Here is a 15,613-nt window from a genome sequence, read left to right as displayed (position 1 = left end):
CCATTGATTAGATAATATGTTGAGGTTCGAAGACCCCAATCTCGTCCTAATATTCCATTTCCTCCTTTGACCACTCCTCATATCTGAATCTAGAGGGGAAGCCACTTTCCCATCCAAGATCACCGAAGGGGTGGGGTCTCTTGGGAAGGAATAACCTACTTTGTGACTTGATCTAAAGCTTCTGATATGCATTGAGCCTTAACCACTTTATTATGACCATCTTGAACCTTTGGGCCGATGACACCAACGAAGGAGTCGATCTTCTCCTAAATGGTCTGCATGATTTGATGGGTAGCATTGCACTTGCCATCTGCTGAGATCCTATTTAAGGAATTTGAATAAGAGGTGAGTGAAGGTTGAACCATTGATTTTTTCTTCCATACGCATTGCATAATAAGCAACCTCGTACAATTGGCTTCATTGTGGTTCTTGCTCTTGCACTCCTCGATCTCAACCTTTTGGCACCAAATCCCTATCGAGGAGAGAAGTCAAATCGAAGAGGGAATTTTATTCATTGCTATCAATTTGATCTTTGACAAAATGGATTGAGTCACCCTCCCCCATATCCGGATCAATAACATTGGCTAACTTATCTCTGAATCTCCTGACCAATGCTTGAAGGGGAGATTTTAGATCCTAATCAATATTGGCTCAACATAGGGATCCATTTCTCTAGTATTAAAATTGGGGTACCAATTGCGATTATATACATAATTATAATCAAATCTCCATGATGCCTTCTCCAAAATCTCATCCCTATCCTTCTCATGATTAAAGTCTACCAAGAAGAAATGCTTCAAAAAGAAATTAATAATAACGGTTGCTTTCCAAAACCCTAATTTATTCTCTAGTTCTAGCTTTCCTGATGATTCTCCCAGTTAGTGTCATGTGACTTCGAGCCTTCACATCCCTGTCCACGGTGCTAGAAACATCAATCTCAGTGAGATCCATGTTGGCACTTTTATTCATAGATGGGAAAACAACAAGGATCGCCACACTAGCAACATTGCTCTTGAGCTTTTGCACCATTTTTTCTCGAGTATCTTATTAAATTTAAGATAGGGATGTACCCCTAGCAGACAAATTACAAATGATCCACTCCACATCCCATGGGTAAATCAAGATACGAGATCTTGGGCACCTCTTTGTTATTATGTAGTGGAGAGTAACCTTGCAAGGTTTGAACCATGTTTGTTATAAATAAATTCAACATAGAGTAGAGGTCAATGCATAATTTGCAAAAAATGCATGATTTCTTCAAATTCAAGAGTTCCACCTTGAGCCAAAATAATTGTTTTTGAACCTGATTTCTTGATATTTAGAAAAAATGACTCATTCTAAAGACCATCAAGGTTGACACTACTTTCTCAAATTTTATTAAAAAGGATATTTGAACATGAATTTATAAATTGATAGACAAGTGAAATCATTAAGTAAATTTTTAAAATACTCAACTTTTTATGACACTCCTTGTTGAAAGATGAAGATAAAAAATTAAATGTGATAGTTATATTTCAAAGGTGACAAAGTGAAGCTAAAGATGATTAAAATTGATTTGCTAAGGTGATATAATTTTTAGGGCTAACCAATCACGTGTCTCAAAATCTATAAATTGACTATGCATCGATTTACTTAATATCTATGTTAACATATCTAATTTGAGTGATTATGAAATTTTTTTGACACACAAACCTAAACTACAACTCAAAAAACTGAACTAGTAGATGATGGGCTATTGAAATTTGCTAATCTCACTTTTTGATATTTGAATACTCGTAAATACTAGAAGTTAATAGAAACACTTGTAGGGAATATGATGATTTACAAGGATGAATTTCTCCTTAATTGGACCCCTAGTTGGATTGATTCAAAGATAATGAGCCAAGATCAAGGACAACAAGCAAATGTGCAATGAAACTAGGATAATGTGTGTTGGTGTAATGTTCTGATAGGGCTACTATAATGAGCTCTCATAAATACTCTGTAACAAGTTCTTTCTTGAATCATAGATGATCTTCATCATGATTTTAGATGAATATGTGACTTTCCACAACAACATATAGATGTGCATTAGGCCAACTCATAATGACTATTGAAAAGTTCATTAAGGTGTAAATTTGAAGGTTTGGATCTATGCTATGAAAGAGACTTGGGTCAAGTTTGCACCCACAAACTTTGATCCATGGTGACAAACAATAAATTTGGGATCAATGATAAAGTAATTAGAACGTGGTGATGTCGTCAACCAGATTTATGCAAGAATATCCCACTTGTAGACTAGTTATTGCATTTAAGACTCTCTAATCATAGTGGGTCCAAAGCATAATAGAGAAGAGCACATGTGTGTAATTTTCATCATTACACATTTATGATAATGATGAAACTTTGAACACTCTTTAGTTCACTATTAAACCACTATACAATTAAATCACGCTCTTACATTTTATTACATATTATTTAACAAAATTCTTGAAAGAGGAAAATATTTTTTCTAAACTCATTATTGACTGGTTTGTGTATGGAAAACACCTCTTAGTATTAGATCAACTATGCTATTAATTACTTGGGTACACAGACCAACCACCTTGCTGAAGCCATGAGCGCCTTCCAAACTTTGCAAATTGCTAAGCAACTTTGATGCAGGATGGTGTGGATTGAGGGAGATTCAAATAATATTATTCAATGTCTTAAGGGGAAAAGTTCACCTTAATGGATGATTGAAAATATTATTAATGCCTCTAAGAATAAAATCAATACGTTTGAGGAGTCTTATATTTCTCATAACTATAGAGAAGGTAATTGTGTAGCAGACTATTTCGCTAACACAGGGGTTAGAATTAACACTAGGAAGGTGTGGTTTGATGAAGACACTTTGGATTTTAAGGTTCGGTCACTCTTAATGCACAATCGAACACATGGCAGATATGAGGAGCTCCCTACTATTTTTGATGATATCATTTTCAGGCAAGTGTTTAGGTTGGTTGCCTTATGTTGTTTTACTGCCATACTTCGCATGCTTTATGGGCATTATTTGCTTTTGAAGTCGTTGTTGGTTTTTCTACTGCAAACTCTGTTCTTTTGAAGTTGGTTGTCTCTGAGCTAAGTTTCAATACTATGGGGGGTCAGCGACACCGGGTGGAACCTCCTAACTGTGCTAATTGGAAGAAGAATCCTACCATTTGACATAGATTGCAGAAGGGGGGAGTGGTGACTTTTTCAGAGAAATTGCATGGGCATAACTAGAGTGTTACGAGATAATTTTTGAAGGGATGGAAGGATGGTAAGGTGCATTTGTTTGGAAGGGTGACCGATATTAACGAATAACTTATTGCTGATGTGACGAGAATGTCAACGGAGGGGATTGAATTTTACAGAGAGAGAAAAATATTTGATGCTGTTTGTTGGGAAAAATGGTGTCTCAACCTTGCATTTATGTGAGGTTACTATTTATAGAAAGTTTTCATTTGAGCACGAAATGGTGCGAAACTCTCCCTGAAGCTTCTGGTTGGCTAGATAAGCATTCCGGTAAAGTTGCGTCGCAAGGTCACAACTAGTTTTGAAGATATTAAAGTTTTCGTCTTGGAGGGGTGCGATAAAATGTTTAAACTTAATTTTGGGGGCTTTAGAGGCTCCTAAACGCCCTGAAAAGTGGTCATAACCGGCGTAGCGAGTTACGAGGTGATAGAGCACTTCGCGAGCTTTCTGACGCTTCAAACGGTTCGTCAATCGGACACCCGGTTCTCAAGTTATGGCCTCCGGAAGTTTGTACTCTTGAAATAGGAAAAATAATTTGTATCGGATACATAAATGAGCTGTAAAAGGGAGCGACACATGTTGATGTGTGCTTTAACATGTCATAGGGCGTCTAGAAGGGAGATAAGGTCGGCTACACCTTATTGGGTGGTTTTAGCCCATGGTTTTGTAATACCGTTTGACGGTTTCTTGTATTGTATCTCCTATTTATGAGGTGTGAGAGATAGAGGTTGTGTGTAAGAGTCTTATGGCTATTGAGTTGCCTCTGAATCTCTGATTAATAGTACTCCTGTGAAGAGCTTACTCTGCAAGTATGTTGTAATCTGTTTTTGATTGCTGAATAAAATATTGAGCTGCTTTTGGAGGGTGGGGTTTTTCTCCCGAAAGGGTTTTCCCCACGTAAATCACTGTCTTGTGGTATGATTGCTATTATATCTATTTCTATTTTCTGTAACTGTTGTAACGATCTGAAAAAATTTTGCATTACCCTCCTCTCAAGGTTAGCGTAGGAAGTTGTTTCCGCTACTTAACTTCCTTACAAGTGGTATCAGAGCCTGATCACCTTTGGTTTCAATTGTGGGCAGTTGGGTTTTTTGAACTAATCCAGATTTGAGTGGGAGCTTGTGCAGAAGACACTTTTTGATCTTGTTGCAAGAATATTCAGATGGCGAGTTCGTCAGGGAGAATAGAGGTGGAGAAATTTAATGGAAGAAGGTGGATGAATTGCAGACCACCTGGAAGCATTCAATATGTTGGTGGCTCAATTAGTATCCGTCGGTGTTAAGATGGACGAGGAGGAGAAATGTCAGATCTTGCTTTGCTCTTTGCCTGATTCGTGGGATTCTCTTGTTATGGCTATCGGTAGTACTTCTGTTGTTTTGAAATCTGAAGACGTGGTGGGTGCCCTACTCGGTGAAGAGATGCGAAAGAAGGTATCCATCAGTTCAAAGGAAGCCCTAACCGTTCGTGGAAGACCTAAGGAGAAAGGCAAGAAGAATGAGAAGCGCGACAAGTCCAAATCCAAAGGGAGATCAAAATCTCCTGGAAAGTCCAAAGTCATTTGCTGGAATTGCGGTAAACCGGGTCACATCCATAAGGACTGCAAAAAAGAAAAGAAGAAGAAGAAAAAGAAAAAGTTTGATTCTGATTCTGAGTCCGACAAGGAAGATGGCGATGCATTTATTGTGGCTTTGGCGACTCATGCAGGTAATGATGCCTGGCTAATTGACTCAGGTGCATCTTTTCATATGACTTCCAATAGAGATTGGTTTTCTGAATATGAAAGATTTAATGGAGGTAAGGTGTACTTGGGTGATGATTCACATCTAGACATTGTTGGTCGAGGTAAAGTTAGAATCAGGTTTTCTGATGGTAGAATAAAAAGGATTAATGGTGTGCTGCATATCCCTGGATTAAAACGAAACCTGTTATCTGTGAGCAAACTGATAGATGCGAGTGTGCAGGTAGTCTTTTCTGAAGTAGGATGTAAGATGATTAAGGGTGCTATGGTAGTTGCTAAAGGTGTCAGATTTGGCACTTTGTATAAGCTTGAAGCATACACTGTTGAGTGTAATAGCACTTCTATAAAAAGTAAATCTGCGGATACTTCACTAGAAGATTTGAAGGTTTCACCTTCAGCAGATGGAAATGGTTTTTGGGTACCTAAGGGTGCTCTTTCGTCTGAAGCAAAGTTACCTGCAGAGAAGACTATGTTATGGCACCAGAGACTTGGCCACATTGGAGAAAAGGGTCTAAGGACCTTGAAAAATAAAAACCTTGTTGAAGGTTTGAATGACTGTAATCTTGACTTTGATTTCTGTGAGCATTGCATTTATGGAAAACAAAACCGCGTTCAGTTTTACTCGAGTTCTTATAAAACTTGTGGTGTTTTGGATCTTATCCATTCTGATGTGTTTGGTCCAGTAGATGTCTCTTCGATTGGAAAATCCACATATTATGTTTCATTTATTGATGATTTTAGTAGAAGGACATGGGTTTATTTCCTAAAGAGTAAATCTGAAGTTTTTAGTCATTTTAAAGAATTTAAAGCAATGGTTGAGTTGCAGACTGGAAAGAAAATAAAATGTTTGAGAACTGATAATGGCGGTGAGTTTTGCTCTAATGATTTTGATAGATTCTGTAAAGACTGTGGAATTAACAGGCAGAAGACAACTCCGTATTCTCCACAGCAGAATGGAGTTGCAGAAAGAATGAACAGGACACTGATGGAGAAGGCTAGGAGTATGTTGAGTGGTGCTGGTCTCGAACAAAAGTTTTGGGCTGAAGCTGTTGCCACTGCTTGCTACCTGATTAACAGGTCTCCTACATCAGCTCTTGTTGATAAAACGCCTATGGAAGCATGGTCAGGTCACAAGCCTTCATTGAAACATCTTAGAGTTTTTGGTTGCGAGGCATATGCACATGTGCCAAAGGAGAAGCGAACAAAGTTGGAGAACAAGGCTGTGAAATGTATCTTCATCGGGTATAGTTATGGTGTGAAAGGATACAAGCTTTGGGACCCTGTTGCACAAAAGGTAATTCACAGTAGAAGTGTTATTTTTAGAGAAATTAAGTCTCCTTCTGTTACATTGTAGCCAGAACAGACTAAAAAAGAAGATGTGATTCAACTTCCTTCTACACCTGAAAGAGTTGAATCGAGACCTCTAGATAGGCAAGAATTTGAGGAGAGCTCGTCTAGCTCTGAATCTTCAGAAGAGGAGGAAGAACCTCCAACTCAGCTTGTTCGAAGGTCTACAAGACATAGACAACCACCTGAAAGGTATTCACTTGATGATTGGAGATGTATTTTTGCTCTGAATACTAGTGTGGATGAACCAAAATCTGTAGAAGAGGCATTAGGTATGAATGATGCAGAATCCTGGAAGATTGCTATGGAGGAAGAAATGGTAGCTTTGAAAAAGAATGATACATGGGATCTTGTACCATTGCCTGAAGGACGAAAACCTGTTGGTTGTAAATGGGTGTTCAAGAAAAAGATTGGTTCAGATGGAAGCATTGAGAAGTATAAAGCAAGGTTGGTTGCAAAAGGCTACTCTCAGGTTGAGGGTGTTGATTACGGTGAGATGTTTTCTCCTGTTGCAAAAATGACGTCCATTAGATTTTTGCTTTCTATTGCTACTGCTTATGATTTAGAGGTTGAGCAAATGGATGTGAAAACTGCTTTCCTTCATGGTGATTTGGAGGAAGATATTTTTATGACACAGCCGGAGCACTATGTGGTGAAAGGCAAAAGTAATTTGGTCTGTAAATTGAAGAAATCTTTGTATGGCCTCAAACAAAGTCCTAGGATGTGGTACCAGAAATTTGATACATATGTGTTGAGTTTGGGATTTGAACGTTCTAAATCAGATCACTGTGTTTATTATAAATCTGATGGTGATCATTTCTTATTCATTGCATTGTATGTTGATGATATGTTATTCATTGGTAAAGGGAAATGTATGATTTCAGAACTGAAGTCTCAGCTCGCTGCTAAATTTGAAATGAAAGATCTTGGTGCAGCAAAGCACATTCTTGGGATGGAAATTAGAAGAGATAGGGTGAACAGAAAGCTATGGCTAGGCCAGAGTAAGTATGTGAATTCAGTGTTACAGAGGTTCAACATGCAGAATTGTAGACCATTAAGTGTTCCTTTTACAGTTGGAACGAAACTATCTATTTCAGATTGTCCTACATCCCCATTGGAGATGGAAGACATGAGCAGAGTGCCTTACCAGAGTGCGGTTGGAAGCTTGATGTATGCTATGGTCTGTACTAGACCAGATATTGCCCAAGCAGTGGGAGTACTTTCTAGATATATGTCTAATCCTGGTAGAGTTCATTGGGATGCAGTCAAAAGAGTCTTCAGATATTTGAAGGGTACTTCAGAGTATTCTTTGTGTTATCATGGTAATTCAGTTGGAGACATGACTTCCCTTGATATCCATGGTTATGTGGATTCAGATTGGGCAGGTGATATTGATAGCAGAAGATCCACCAGTGCTTATGTGTTTACTTTGTTTGGTGGTGCAATTAGTTGGATGAGCAAGCGACAGGCTGTGGTTGCTTTATCCACTACTGAAGCAGAGTATATGGCAGCTACTCATGCTTGTAAAGAGGCCATTTGGCTTAAGAGACTGTGTTCGGATATTGGAATAAAACAAGGTACAGTGACAATTTACTGTGACAGTCAGAGTGCAATTAGCCTAGCTAAGAACCCGACATTTCATGCCCGGACCAAACATATTGATGTTCAGTATCATTTTGTTAGAGATATGGTCGAAGATGGTAGGGTGAAGCTGGTTAAGGTGGAAACTTTGATGAATGTTGCAGATGCTTTAACTAAGGCTGTGAGCACAGAGAAGTTCAGATGGTGTTCAGAGTCTATGGGCCTTATGGCCCCTAGCAATTGATTCATTGTGTTGACATTCCCTTCCGCTCATACAAGGTGTTCGACAAGTGGGAGATTTGTTGGGAAAATGGTGTCTCAACCTTGTATTTACGTGAGGTTACTATTTATAGTAAGTTTTCATTTGAGCACAAAATGGTGCGAAACTCTCCCTGAAGCTTCTGGTTGGCTAGATAAGCATTCCGGTAAAGTTGCGTCACAAGGTCATAGCTAGTTTTGAAGATATTAAAGTTTTCGTCTTGGAGGGGTGCGATAAAATGTTTAAACTTAATTTTGGGGGCTTTAGAGGCTCCGAAATGCCCTGAAAAGTGGCCGTAACCGGCGCAACTGTTACGAGGTGATAGAGCACTTCGCGAGCTTTCCGACGCTTCAAACGGTTCGTTAATCGGACACCCGGTTCTCAAGTTATGGCCTCCGGAAGTTTGTACTCTTGAAATAGGAAAAATAATTTGTATCGGATACATAAATAAGCTGTAAAAGGGAGCGACACATGTTGATGTGTGCTTTAACATGTCATAGGGCGTCTAGAAGGGAGATAAGGTCGGCTACACCTTATTGGGTGGTTTTAGCCCATGGTTTTGTAATACCGTTTGACGGTTTCTTGTATTGTATCTCCTATTTATGAGGTGTGAGAGATAGAGGTTGTGTGTAAGAGTCTTATGGCTATTGAGTTGCCTCTGAATCTCTGATTAATGGTACTCCTGCGAAGAGCTTGCTCTGCAAGTATGTTGTAATCTGTTTTTGATTGCTGAATAAAATATTGAGCTGCTTTTGGAGGGTGGGGTTTTTCTCCCGAAAGGGTTTTCCCCACGTAAATCACTGTCTTGTGGTATGATTGCTATTATATCTATTTCTATTTTCTGTAACTGTTGTAACGATCTGAAAAAGTTTTGCATTACCCTCCTCTCAAGGTTAGCGTAGGAAGTTGTTTCCGCTACTTAACTTCCTTACACTGTTGTGAAGAGATTCCCCAAGAAAGAGAAGGAACATGAACGCCTGGTGAAAGCCAATTAGACCCACTTTGAGCTGAAGCAGATTAAAGCTATATGGTGAGGGCTTCTGAAGGTGATTATGAAGTTCTTCACTCTGAATGACAGGTTCACTAAAATCTACGGATATCATTTTGTGTTCCTTAACCATTTTCGTCATAATGAGAAAATGTCGTTCCCATTTTATTTGCTATCTTCGTTGAATGCAAGTATTGCCGATTTTAAGGAAAACCCCCATGTTAATCCTGTTTTACACCAAGGTTTAATCGCTTTGATATTTGAGCATTTGAAAGACAGGGCTTTTGAAAACCCCAGTACGCCATCCCTTGTTATTGCTCAAGATATTGATGATAGTGAGGATTCAGAGTTAGAAGGATGGGAAACTGATAATGAGGATGGGGATTTTGTCCCTCATTCTAGCAAAAAGGCCAAAACTGGGGCGAAGACGGTTGTTGCGGGTGTGAGTAAGGGTTCTCCCGGTGCTGGTGGTGAAGGCTTGAGTAAATGCCCTAAAGGTAAATCTCAAAAAGCCACTTTGAAGGTTTCTGATAGCTCTGATGATCAGGAGTCCCTAGACCAAACTCAAAATGTCGAGGTGTCATCTTCCTCTCACAGCTCGAAACAAAATTCTTAGGATTCAACGAATTTTTCCTCACAGGATTTTCATCCTAAACAGGAGATACCATTTGATGTGCTCAATGTCGCCAAAAACAACTCTTTGGAGGTTTTTCGTCTTTGCAGGTGGGTGTTCTATGAAATCAAAAACATCAATCTTAAGTAGCGGTCTTTATCTTCCAAGATGGAAGTTATGCATGCTAATGCTAAAGATTTGCCGCATGGTGCTATGAGTGCTCACCCTGTAGATGCTGGTAAAGAGATGGTTGAGGGTACTTTGACAGGTGTCTTGTGGACTGAAAGTGAAAAAACAGGTCATGACAAATTGCTTGGCGAAGAATATGGAAGCTACTCAATGTGTTAAGGAAATATTAGACAAAAAAATCATGGATATGGAGGCCAGAATTGCTAAATGTGAAGCTACCCATCGAGGAATTATGAAAACTAGTCAGAATATTGTGAAGGCTTCTATTGATACTATGTCTAACATGGTCAACAAGATGGAGAAAGCTCACATGGATAGGGCTGTTGTGGACGTGGAAAATGAGATGGTTGCTGGTGCTGATGATTTAGGTCCTCCGAGAAAGCGCACTCGTGCTAGTATGAAGAAGAAAGCCATTCAATTGCCTTAGGACATTCCAGACTTGAAGAACGCCACCAAGAAGATGCACCAGTTTAGTGCTGATGTTGAGGAGAACCTTAATAATCTGGGTTGATCTTTTTCTGTTGTTGGTTCTGTGTTGATAATTCGCTGGCCTTTTGCTATTTTTGTGGGTTGAGTGGTCTTTTCTTTGTCTTCTGTTGTCTCTCAGTCCTTTGTGGTTGTTTTTGCTGTAAAGGGTTTCAGGGTCCCTTCAAAACCTGTTTTTCTCGTAATAAAAGACTACGTTATTAATTACCTCACTTCATCGTGTATTAATCTGCCTATAGACAAAATTATTCAATTATAAAGAATTATGTATGTTAATATACTATTGAATCTTGAATCAACTCTTTTCTAAGAGGAAGTATAAAAGATACAAACAAATGCAACATTGCGAGGGACCTTGTTACAGCCGACTTCTTTCGATTGCCCTTAAAATTTCTTCACAAATCATCTCCCCAATCATAGGAAAATGAAATAAAAATATACTAATGGAATATTTCTAAAGGTTCAATAATACTGCACAAACAATATTAAAACGTATATGATTGGAGCGCAGCACATGAAAGCAACTGCTTTTGAATTTGGGTATGATATGCTAAGCCTTTTCAAACCCTCGTTGCAAGGGTTTCGCTCTCAGTTGCGCTCAATAAATTCGCCAACTCTCCCGAGTTTTTCTTTCGACCAGACAGCGTTTCTTCGAATCAGCAGAGCGCAGTTAAATCCTCTTCAGGTCAGTTTTTTTGCTGCACAATTCAGTACAGTTTTGGGAATGTTGCCTTGAATTTTCAGTTTTGTTTCACTGTAATTGTGTGGAAAGCTTTGGCACAGGTTTGTTAAAATTGTTTTAATCTATACATGTTTGAATTAATGATGTGATAATTTTAAAAGACTTTCGGAGTTCTTTTTCAAAATGAGCTTTTCGTCCAGGGTTTGCGCTGGATTTGGCGGAGGTTTTTGTTGGCTTAATGCAATAGAGTCATTTATTTAGTAGAGTTAGCGCTGATCTTCGCAATGATTTTTGTCGGCTTTATTTCAGTCTAGATGTTATTCTCGAAGTAAGGTCTATTTTTATGGCGTGGATATTATGGGTTTTTTTGTTAGGTTTTGACGCGCACATTTTTTTTGGTTTATTTTTTATTATTTCACCCGTTCGAATGGTTCATAGTTTTTTTGGACCTTTGTGTTATTGTTTATTTCCGACATGGAACAATTTAATTAAATATTTACTTTAACTCTTCCGTCAATCTCTGGCTTGCTTGTTAAGATTTTCTTTTTTGAGCTGCTGAGGCCCATGGCTCAAACACCTGCCCGTGCTTAATGTAACAGGTCACAGTAAAGTCCATGATCATGAGAAAACTCGGGTACATGGATGAGAAGCTTGCATATTTTTTGGTGGCAATATCTACATACAATAAAGCCTCATCCTTATTCCTTTATTCCTTTATCTGATTCCAAATGACATCCTCTTACCGGGACTCCGGAATAAAACAATTTGTAATGGTAAAATCTAGGTTAACAATATGGAGAAAGAAATTTCTAAAGAAACAAGACTGCCATGTTGAAGCTTGGAAGTAATTGACAACAGTACCTTAGTATATTTAACGCCACACATGGACACACCAGCAAAAGGTTTGCTTAGAGGCAGAAACTCAATAGAGGCAAAGATGGTCATAACTTAAACGAGGACTAGTACACATAAAACCAGACATCTGATTGGTTGATGGGCATGAACTGAGGAAGGCTGGGAGAAGAGAATGCGCATCTTGCACTTGGAGGTGGTTGGGGCAGAATTGCACTTCATTATGTATTGCTCTGCCTTTAGTCACAGTCCAAGTAACATTATACCTCAGGGGTTGATTCCACATCTTCCCACTTTGAATAGGCAAGACTTGCAAATTAGATAAATTGGAATGGAAATTAATGATAGAAGGTCCAGTATATGAATGCAATTAAGGAAGGCTCGGAGGAGAGAATGCCAATTTTGCACTTTGGAGGTGGTTGAGGCAGATTGGCACTGCACCATGTATTGCTCTGCCTATAATAACATCTAGGCTAAGTAAATTTATACCCCAGGGGTTTGTTCCAAATATTCCCACTTTGAAGAAACAGGACTTGTAGAATTGGAGAAATTCCAATGAAAATTTATAATAATAGGCCCAGAGAAGGGAACTAAGGAAGGCTGGATAAGAGTGTCTATTTTGCTCATTTGGGGTGGTTGAGGCAGAATGACACTTCATCGTGTATTAATCTGCCTATAGAAGTATGTGGGCCAAGTAAATCTATACATCAGGGGTTGATTCCACATCTTTCCACTTTGTAGAGGCAAGATGTGAAAAATTGGAGAAGTTCTAATGGAAATTAATAACAGAAGGTTCAATATTTGAAGGGAATTGTGTGCCACAGTTGATCTAATGCTTTTGATTTGCTCCTATGTACATTGATTTTTTGTCATCTTGCAGCTCTGGCTTTGTGGTACAATAGATTCTTATGGTCTTGTGGATGTTAAAAATTGTTTCATTTCAGTTAAACTGTTTACCTTATTTGGACAATGTTTATGGAATGCATGCAGGTGATATATTGATGTGTCTAACTGAAATATAACACGAGTGGTTTTGAAAATATTTAAATATCTAAAGCTGAAAAGAAAATGAAGGAAGAAATCAAATTAATGTTCACAAATAAACAAAACAGATTCCAAAAAATATTGCTAGTGTAGAACAGACAAGAGGAAGCATATCTTCAATGAAAAATTCAACTATTTTAATTTCAGAAGCAACATGAAGAACCTGCCAAAATAGCTATAAACGAGTACAATAATTTAGTCAGACTGTTCTATTTGAAATAGTCCAATGAGTCTAAGAATGCCATCTCTAGAGTGGTCAAGGCTGAGGGGAGCCATAATGTTATTATTGAGGGCAGGGGGGTTGTTTAGAATAAATAATGTGCTGCTAGAAACATGTTGGAGGTTATGCTGATCTAATCCATAAATTCACGTAGTAGTAAAGAGGGAGCTTCCTTATATTTTCTCAGTAGGCGCCTTTAAGTGAATATGGGAGTATTTTGTTGACAACAAAATGGTTCTATAAATATATCTTTGAACCTCACTGCACGGTTTTATGAGTATGAGCTGACATATGGCAAATTTTACTCACATAAGCCCTAATGAAAACTAATAAAAGAAGGTCCAGTTTTGAAGGGAACTGTTGTGATCCTGTGATTTGCTCTCGTATACATTGATTTCTCATTATTCTGCAGTGCTGGCTTTGTGGTTTTATAGACTATTATGGTCTGTGGATGTTTAAAATTGTTTCATTTCATTAAGACTGTTTACCTTTTCTTGGGCTGTGTGTTTGGAAATGCATGCAAGTGATATTTTTATGCATCTGAGCAAAATATAACATGACTGGTTTGTGAAAATATCTAAAGCAGAAAAGAAAAGCAAGTAAGAAATTATATAAATGTTCACAAATGAATGATACAAGTGCCAAAAAGTATTGCTAGCTTAGAACAGACTAGAGCGAGCACATCTCCAATGAGTGATATAATTATTTTAATATCAGAAAAATGTTTACCTACAACATTAAGAACATAGCAAAACAGCGTGGTTCAGGCTGAGAGGAGACATAGTGTTATTGTTGAGGCCAGGCTTATTATTTAGAAAAAATAATATGTTGCTAGAAACATGTTTACAGAAAAATTATAAGCTGCTAGAAACATGGATGTTATGCTTACCTTATCCCTAAAGTTGCTCAATGGTACCACAGAAGGGGCTTCCTAGTATTTTTTCGGCAGGCGATCTTAAGTAAATATATTAGTATTTTGCTGTTTAAATGGTTCTGTGAATATCAAATTTGAACTTCAATCCACAATTTTATGAGTATCAGCTGATGTGTGATAAATATATGCCACATTAATTTTTGATTTGTGTACCTAGGTGTATTATTTCATGTGTTTGGGTGATGTAGATGTTAACATGTGACACAAATTCTCATTAATTAGTTATATTGGGTCAATGATAACTCGTGGAATTAGGTGTGTTGGATAATGGAACGTCCAATGTGAGATTAGTGGTTTACTTCAAGTTTATTTGTAGGATGTTTATATAAAGGAAGTGAATTTCATGGATAGTATTCTATTTGGTAGGGATGTTTAGTTGGAGATATTGTGGGGAGTGGCTTCTTCACTAAGGAGTATTGTATGGTTGTGCCATACTAAAGGATACATTTTCCAGGTTTGGTTGGATCAGGTTAAAATCCAACTGAATTTGAATTGTTCGACTCAGACTTAATTTTCCATTTCCTATACAAATTCTACCATGTTCCATGTTGATGTATCCACTGCGAGAACCAAGTTCTCATCCTTGGGTCATGGTGTTGGCTAGGAAATGTTCCCAGGGCTGTCCCTTATGACAAAAAAGGAGGAAGCATTTAAGAAATGGCCAAAAAAAGCAACTGTCCCTAGTGGAAAAGACAATTTGAAAAAAAAGTAAAAAATGATCCAGTCATGGTTAGAGCAGAAACACACTGATTTATAGAGCAATCATCATATGATGATAGAAGTGTTGAAGGTCAAATCAGTTCCCCACATACTGCATAGTGCTGGGAAAGATATTGGTGATCTATTGCCCATCTGATTGAAGCTCCTTTATTATATTTATTGGAATCATATGTCTTCACCATGTCTGCTCTTTGATGGTGATACATTGCAATGATGCATAGCTAATATTGGTTGTATTGGGTGTAGTTTTTCTGAAAACTGCTATTTCAAGTCCACACTAACAATGCTAAATACTCTTTGTAGTGTAGGAATTATTTGCTTACTTAAGATTTATCTATGCAATTAAAATACAAAATCTGCCACATACAACTTAAGACAGTCGCCTTTCAATATTATTGTGATCAAGGTCTTGCAGTGGTATTAACTTTTAAATTTGATTTTTATAATAATGCATACAATAATTGTCTTAGTTTATGGGCATGCGACGCTTTTTTTTTTTGCAAACACTAGTACAATAATTAGGTTTTCTCACAAATGGCAAATTATCAAGGTTCCACGGGGATTTGTTGTTGGTCTTGAAATTGTTGTCCCCATCCTTGGTGGTGTTTCCGATATGACAAGTTGTAGGGGCTTGCCCAATTTTTTCCAAAATCTTATAATTCCATTATACGTTAGGATTGTGTGATGTTTTTGAAAACTGCAATT

The 15,613-nt window shown here is 37.9% G+C and overlaps 1 protein-coding gene across 6 annotated transcripts in view; it reads left to right on the top strand.

Annotated features, from left to right (window-relative positions):
- Positions 1 to 10,931: 10,931 nt before the first annotated feature.
- The window catches only part of LOC131052082 (pre-mRNA splicing factor SR-like 1), a 57,464-nt gene continuing 52,782 nt past the window's right edge, over positions 10,932 to 15,613 (top strand). For 5 of the 6 annotated variants that reach the window (XM_057986670.2, XM_059207958.1, XM_059207957.1 and 2 more), the window contains exon 1: positions 10,933 to 11,141. The gene's annotated coding sequence lies outside the window, so the exon portion shown is untranslated. Of the gene's footprint in view, positions 11,142 to 15,613 lie in introns of all 6 variants that reach the window. The other variant, XM_057986667.2, reaches the window with a different exon arrangement.

The sequence above is a fragment of the Cryptomeria japonica genome, chromosome 7 (genome assembly GCF_030272615.1).
Source record: "Cryptomeria japonica chromosome 7, Sugi_1.0, whole genome shotgun sequence".
In the NCBI taxonomy this organism is placed as follows: Eukaryota; Viridiplantae; Streptophyta; class Pinopsida; order Cupressales; family Cupressaceae; genus Cryptomeria; species Cryptomeria japonica.
Note: the sequence above shows the minus strand (reverse complement) of the source record. Positions and strands in the feature narration are given on the sequence as shown.